The 8,175-nt window shown below is 33.6% G+C and overlaps 1 long non-coding RNA gene across 1 annotated transcript; it reads right to left on the bottom strand.

Annotated features, from left to right (window-relative positions):
• Nucleotides 1-2,783: 2,783 nt before the first annotated feature.
• On the bottom strand, nt 2,784-7,697 carry LOC147382942 (uncharacterized). The gene is made up of 3 exons (XR_015173271.1): nt 7,422-7,697; nt 3,713-4,392; nt 2,784-3,353 (listed from the first exon to the last, which is right to left on the bottom strand). It is a non-coding gene; the product is annotated as an uncharacterized LOC147382942 (long non-coding RNA).
• Between the last annotated feature and the right edge of the window lie 478 nt (nt 7,698-8,175).

Raw genomic sequence — 8,175 nt, 5'->3', positions numbered from 1 at the left:
TAAGAATTATAAAGATGATTCAAGCTATTTCACCGAAAAATTCCAAATGATATTGGGGGTTTGCGTAATTTTACACAAAAAGTAGTATGCCTTCTTAAGAACGTTTTCCAGTCTTTTCAAGTCGTTTCCGTGTAAACCTTGGTTCATCCTCTTTTTGCTTTTTTTTCTTTGACTCCCGACCCAACACTGGGACACATTTCACGTGCCCCTCGTTGAATATATGATTAAGGGAAAATTACTTGATAGATCCTACCGTGGGCCCTCTATTTAAATGCACCCTAACTTTAGACGCAGTATCTACTTGATCTTAATAATTTGAATTGTCAATATTTATATTTGAATCATTGATCTCAAAGATTCAAAGAGGGATGAGAGCATTAAGAAATTAAATATTTGCGAGGGTATTAAGAAATTACTTGGTTTTGCCTCGCTTGCTTCTATTTTAGCACTAGTAATATTAAAGGAGTTTACTTTATTGAGAGTTTTTTTTTATAGATAAAAGTGATGGAAATTTTATTTTATAATCAAGAAATAGTTAAAATATTTATATTTATATTTGAATCATTGATCTTCTTTGGTAGAATGGCTTGTTAAGTTAGTGTCTTGGGAACTTGTTTGGATGGTGTTTCTTGCGTTTTGGTGCTCAAAAATGCTTTTGGAGTCCAAATTTGTATTTCTTAACAAATGTTGCCATTGGTTTCACTTCCATCAAACCCAAAAGTTGATTAATTAGAAATATCGCAACCGTTGTGTCAAACGCAGAAGCTGTGAATGGGCAGAAATGAGTTGCTGTCCAGAAGCAGTTTCCTACTTCCAATGTTTTTGGGAAGCTGACGGAACTTACAAGGATTTGTGAACGATAATACCATTGTTTTTTAGTTAATGGCTATAAATACTTGAGAATGTTTCTAAGAAATTTTGTTTAGAGAAACCAAAAATATCAGAATTTTTAATATTATTACCAAAACGTTCGAAGGAGTTGTTTTTCACGTATCTACAGAATTGTGTCCACCAAGCTTAAGAAAATGCTCACCATCTAGTTGGAGAATTTAAAAAAAAAAATTTCAGAAATAATTAATATAAATATGTATCAAATGAAGATTACCTTACATCCAAATAAAAAGAATGTAAAGTGTAGATATCCTTGAAATTATAAATAATTGCTTATCTGAAAGTCATCCAACAATTTATTGGAGTGCTGAACAGAACAACCTAATATGTACCTTAATCGATGCTTGAACGTTAAGGCATCATGTGGATTGAGCTTTCTGAGATACTTAAAGAAACAATGTTGAGGTTACAGATTATTATTAATGCAATTTGTTCCTTGGCCTTGAGTTACCCCTTGACAATACTATAACATGCTTGGTGGATTTCATCACACACACACACACACACACACACACACGTATGTAGACACTCATCTTGAAAATACCAAGTTTGCTTGATTTCATTGGTGTGGTATTTATTGATTTAAATCAGATAAATTACAAGAAGTTCAATCACTCATCCCCATCCTTTGAACTTTGGTGCTCTCAGTTATTGCCCTTGTCTGGAAACATCTCGGTGGCCTTCTGCATCTCCCTTACCTATTCCATTACATCAACATTACGGACATAAAACTTAGCAACAGTTGGAAAGAAAATAAAGTTAAGAAGACTTAATACAGCATAAAACCAATAATAGTAATCTAAGTGTGACACATTTAGACTATTCAATATCCACCCTTTGCTGCTCTTCTTCTTTGTGATATCAGAAACAGTTTTTAGAAGAAAACTACTAAGAAATTTCCAATTCCCAAAACTTTGAAAGCTGGTTAAGAGGTGAGAGTAGTTGATGATCTACTTTTCTTGCTAATCGTAATAGTAGTTCCTCCTCCACATTATTGTCGTTGTTTTTGGAAATATTATAGACAACAACTCCAATTGTGTGAGCTCTGACAACACCTTCAGCTCCCCTTCTTCTATTCCATCTTCTGAATCTATGCAAAACCCAAGTTCTCTAATTTGAGTCAATTTCTTCAACCCAGAAATGCGAAACCCCCCATCCTTGACTTTTGAATTCACGATAAAAAATAACTTACACAGTTTTTGAAGGTCTCCAATCTCATTGTGGAAGAATTCTAGAGGCCCACAACCAAGTAAACTCAATCTGCTTAATTTCTTCCAGGATGCTATATTTTTTGGCAATCTCTTTAAATTAGGACTCTGTATAGGTTTAAAATTAGAAGGCTTTGAGAGTTTCAAATAGAATCTGAAAGTCTCTCTAACCGAGAATTTCGTATCTGAAGACAAACGAGGTACTACAGTGATCCTATCCCACTCAACCAATCTACTCTTGTAAGGGTCTCCTGAGATGATGAATCCTTAAAATGAATATCCAAAACCCTCAACCATCTTAATTGGCATAACTTTGATTCCAAATTTTGAACTAACTCCTCACTCTCTACCATATCAATCCCTCTTATTGTCCACAATGATTTGAAATTAGTTTGCTCAGATATGAAGATATTCATATCCGCGTTCAACACCATACCTACTCGACGTGAGGAAGACTTCTCCCCATCATTTATACAAATAAAATTATCTTCCTTTGCAAACCTTCTAATCATTTCTCTTACCATATCATAGACTCTAAACCGAAAAGCTTTTGATCCAGAAAGCTCCTCATATACAAGAAGTAATAAACATTGGCCGATTAATTCATCAAGATACCCTTTCCCAATATCATATGTAATCCTTTCTTGCTTCCCTACTCAAACAAAGCCCTCACCAATCTACCTATCAATAAGATCCTCAAAATATATATCATAATCTTCAGGATACAGAGCCAAACATAATAGACCTGGTTTCAAATGCGAAGGAAGCTTATCATAGCTTAATTGTAGAATAGGAAAGATTAATTCATATTTCTTATCTAACTCTTAGCTTAGGTACTTAGATATTCGCTCCTACTCCTTGGTCAAACTTCCTTTATTCATCATCATTCCTCCCGCGACTAAGATTGCCAATGGAAGCCCTCCACATCTACCAACAATATCCCTACCGATATGCTAAAGTTCTGAATTTGTACACTGGCCTTCTTCCCTTGCGAATGATATTTTTGTGAACAATAACCAATTGCCCTCTACATCATATAGTAACTCTCTCAATTGTCCCACAACAGTCTTAAGAAGTTTATTGTGGTCCTTCCTTCTCACTCCCTCTACATGTACAATGTAGCTCTGCATTAACTGAAGTTTTTTCTTTAAAATCTTGAACTACTTGTGGGATTCAAGCACATGAGAACCTTCATTTAGGAGGCCTTCGACCTATTTTTCCATGAGAACATTGATGACCGAATCCACCATTTTCCTGCAAAAAAATTTATATTGAAATATAACAATCATCTTAAAGTTAAAATTAGGAAATTAAAAAAAAAAAAAAAGTAAGAACTAAAAGCCCAGTATAGTGTTCTTGCCTGTAGTTATTCCAATGATTTGGAAGAAAACATAAGTATTAAAAGTCCAGGGCATCTAGACCAATATATAATATTGACCTTAGTATCTGGAGAATCTAAATATTCTTACAAATTAACCCATATCATGTGGGCAACATAATAGAAAATGTAACTATTAGTTGTAATGAAATAGCTTAGTAATACTTAATATCAATGAATTTGCATGTAAAATGCAACAATGATATTTTCTCAAAATATATCAATAGCCACTTACCAGATCATCTCGTCCTGCGCCAAACCTCCATGGCCACTTACCAAGCAAAGCCCCATTCGAACTCCCCATCTTCCTGAAGTCGAGCCCTCCCAGTTTCTTGATAGAACACACATTCCTCCAACTAACCAAATGAAGCTTGGTTTTCCCTACCTTATTGTGCCATAAGAAAAATCTAAAAAACTTGTCCAACCTCATCTTCACGTTTCTAGGAATAGTAAATAAGGAAAAATAATATATTGGAATGTTGGATAACACACTCCTAATCAAGGTTAGCTTGCCACCCTTAGAAAGGTAATTTGCTTGCCAATATCTCAATTTTCTCAAGACTTTCTCTATCATTTGCTCCCAGAAACTCCTATTCTTGTAAGGAGCTCCCAAAGGTAAGTCTAGGTAAGACAAAAGAAGAACATCTGCATAACACCTCAAAGTCGCTACCAAGATCCACATTTGGCACTTGGCCCACAGAATACATTTTGCTTTTTATAGATTAACATGTAAACCAGTAATCGCCGCAAAGCAACACAATAAACCGCCAAGGAACCTCACTTGCTCGATGTCTGCTTCTAATAAAACCAACATGTAATCTACGAACTACAATTGGGTAACAAGAAGACCATCTGCACTTGACTGGAATCCCCCTAAATCTCCATTCTCCACTACTTGAACGGAATCCCCTAAAACTTTAAGAGGTCTTAGTATCAATAAATAATATATTGCGAACATAGCATCACATTGTAAATCATATGCATATAAACATACATAAGAAAAAAAAAATCAAAATCTCACGATAGAGTTAGTGGAGCGTGTAGAAAGATCAGAGCATGGAATTAGAGAAGCCTAGTTAGGTGTTTGGAACTACACATATTTAAAGGAAAATATATTTTCAAGATGAGTGGATCCAATAAAAATTAAATTTGTCAAACCACTCAAATGTTAAACATTTCCAAGAATATTACAGAAACTTTGGCAACCAAGAAACAACTTGAACATAGAATGTCTAGAAAAAATGAGGATTTTGAGATGAATGTGTGAGGCATAGGAAAGACCAAAATCATAAATGAGTGCACCTAAGGGAATTTAGGAATAGTCAAGTAGGAGAAAAAAAAGGAAAGGAAAGTCGCTTCAAATTGTTTGGGCATGTACAAAGGAGATATTAATATCTAAGACTGTCAAAGGGTGCTTTGGAGGCCCTTGGAGCAAGCCTGGACTCTTTCCTAACCATATTCTCAGGAGAAACAAGTGGACAAAGGATGGTCTTTCTGAGGCAACAAACCAAATTGTGGAATACTCAGATTCATTTAGTTGGTCAAATGCCAATGATTTATGGGCTTTCTACATAAGGGGATTCCTTAGGGAATAAAATGGGTCAGACCCGATCAAAGCTAAATATCCATATTCAGTCCGGATAATCAAATACACGCTCTAATCATACTAACCAATAGAATATTTAAACCCTTTTTGTTAACTAAAACCAAACCCAACCCAGCCTAAATTGCTTGATTTGGGATCGTTCGATATTTTATTCCTGTTTTACTTCTTTGCAAGCATATAATACTATTTTATATTACAAGAATCCATCTTGTAGAAATGTAGTAGAAAAGGATATTTTGAGAAACTTGTGATGGACAGAAGTAGCTCAAGCATTGTCCCTCAAGGAATCCTATCATAACCCTTAAATCAAATCAGAGTACTAATTTTGTTACTCCAAAACACAACTCTCATCCTAAAGATAGGATGAAGTACCCATCTACATAATATCACCAAATCCTGCGACTTACTAAAAAAAAGTTACGACAAAATCGTGAGATTTTGCATTACCGATTTAATTGGGACTTTTCAATAAGTCCCGATTTTTACGAACTTCACGATTAGATTACAATGTTTATGATTAAATCGAGAAAAAAAGAAAGATGATCTTGATGAAGATGATACCGATGAAACGTCAAGTAATGAGGATGACATTGATTTTGATAATATTGACTAGTTGATGAATCTTACATTTGACTCATTATATTTTGAATGATATAAACCTTGAATATATTGTAGACCTGTGGTTAGTTGTATGATATCAATATGGAGTTTGGTGATTTATTATCGTAGTTTAATGTGGGATTTGATGTTATGATATGAGAATTCATCACTTAGTAGGAACAATTACATAGCTTAACCCTAACTCGACGTTTTCCTGTTTGATTTCTGATTTTACCAATTTTTTGAATTTTCACCTTGCCATCTTATTCCCAAACCCCGACTTGGTGAATATGCTTCTCTCTAATGAAGGTAACATCAGAAGCAAGTACATTTGACTCTAAAATTTTGAAAAGTGTGATGTTGACATCTTTCTAGGGATGTCATATGCAATCATAGAAAGATAAGTGAAAATTTTGTTACTTTCAGCCAAAGATGATCAAGATGTTGGAGCTAGTAGAATGAAGTTTCCAACAAATATGCCTAGAATTATTTCTTATTACTTTTAGTTTCAAACAAATATGCCTAGAATTATTTCTTATTATTCGTCTTTGTTTTCATAGAAAGAAACAATATTAGACGAATGTCGACGATTAAAATTAACTTACTTCATCAAAGGTAACCATTTTTCCCTATTATCTTGTATTTCCTTCAAGTGAAAAGGTTTTTGGTGTACATACCAATATTTGAATGTTCACTACATGCTATAAAGACAAATCAAAAGGAGAGACATTTCACCAACAGAAATCTTGAGGTGTAAGCCCTACACAAGTATTCATTTTTTAAATAGATAAATAATCCAACATGTAATAAATAGGAAAAATTCTAATAAATGAGAAAAAATCATGAAAAAAATGACAAAACATAGTTTGTACATTCCAAACTTTACTATCAAAATTCCAAGGTCATCAAATCAAATGAAAGTACAACATATCCATAATTTAACACTTTCTAAGTTTATACTTTTAATCCCTAAAGCAAAAGAACACTTTGTAATAATCGATCCAACTAAAAAATCACAACACCTCCTAATAGTAGTAGGAGAAGTGTAGGCATAAGTTTGGCATGTTGAGAGAAATAGAAATCATGAAAAAAAAAAAAAAGTAGAGTAAGAAAAACTAGAGATTGTACGCAAATTAAGTGTTATAAAACGAATTACTTTATAGCTATAAAGACTATTATATGATGATGTTTAACAAAAGAGCCAAAAAAATATAATACATTCCCCATTAGGCATATACCTTAGAAAAAACGTATGGACATCCCCCAAGGCACAAGCTTTTTCTTAATGTCTCTTTGAGTAAGGCATAAGCATTTTGGGAAAAAAGCTTTTCCTTAAAGTTTCAATGTATTTTACGAGAACCTCGTCCAGAAGCTGGACTCTAGTGACCTTGAAAACGTTAACATAGACTATGTAAAGCACAAAAAAAATGTTTCTATGTTATGAAATACGTAATATTTAGGCCTACTTCATTTTTTAGATATTTTTAATTTTTTCTGGACCAGCTTCAACTATTAAAGCTTTGGATAGACAAAATCTGAGAAAATATGAATCATAGATTTCTAGGGTTTGATCATATAAGTGAAAATCAACATCAAGAGCACTCCCAAAATATATCTGAAAATGCATATTATTATATCGAAACAAATCAAAACAAAGAACAATTACAACACATACATGAAGAGAAACCCAACATAAAACAATTAAAGAAACAAGTCTACTGGTTCCAAAGATTATTACCAGAATCAAAGTTGGAGAGGCTCTCCAATCTCACTGATTCAGAAGCTGATTGCAAAATAAGATTCCTGAAACTCTGATTCAGCCATTGATGAGAGCTATTCTCCGAAACTGGACTCACTTGTTTGATAAATTTTCCCAAATCGAAGAACTAAGATTGAGAGAAGTAGGGTTTCGATCTTCTTCTCCAGTGAGAACTGACCTGTCGTGTGATGGCACAAAATGGACTTATTTGGAAATACGAGCTTTGTTCTTGGCTCAGTGGCTTGAATTGTTTAGTGTTGACATGCGGTTTAGTAAAAAGTTATTATAAAAGAAAAATCTATCGATTTGTGTTGCAGTTGGAGTGACCTCAAGATTACGGTTGGCAATGATCTGATTTGGATCTAGGAATAGGATTTGGATTTTTGGATCGGATTCGAATTGAAATGTATAGAGATCCGGTAAAATTTCAGATCGGTATCGGACTACCCTTAATCCGATCCAATTTGTTATATACCCAAAAAATCTAACAACCGAATGAATTTCTATCCAAATAGAAGAAATTTGGTTCTTTCTCTTCTCTTTCAATCCAAATAGGTTGAAGAGAAATTAGGTTTCTCTTCTCTTTTCTTAATGAATTTCTCTTCTATTTTCTTCTATGAAAATTTATCAAACTCGACCCATTTAATAATCATGTTAAAAACTTAAATCCAAATCAACCCATTTATAAATAGGTATACCTGACTCAGACTCACATATAACATATTTACTAATA

The sequence above is a fragment of the Akebia trifoliata genome, chromosome 16 (genome assembly GCF_017979445.1).
Source record: "Akebia trifoliata isolate Shusen 1 chromosome 16, ASM1797944v1, whole genome shotgun sequence".
Taxonomy (NCBI): domain Eukaryota; kingdom Viridiplantae; phylum Streptophyta; class Magnoliopsida; order Ranunculales; family Lardizabalaceae; genus Akebia; species Akebia trifoliata.
The sequence above is the reverse complement of the archived record's forward strand: the minus strand, read 5'-3'. Positions and strand labels throughout refer to the sequence as shown.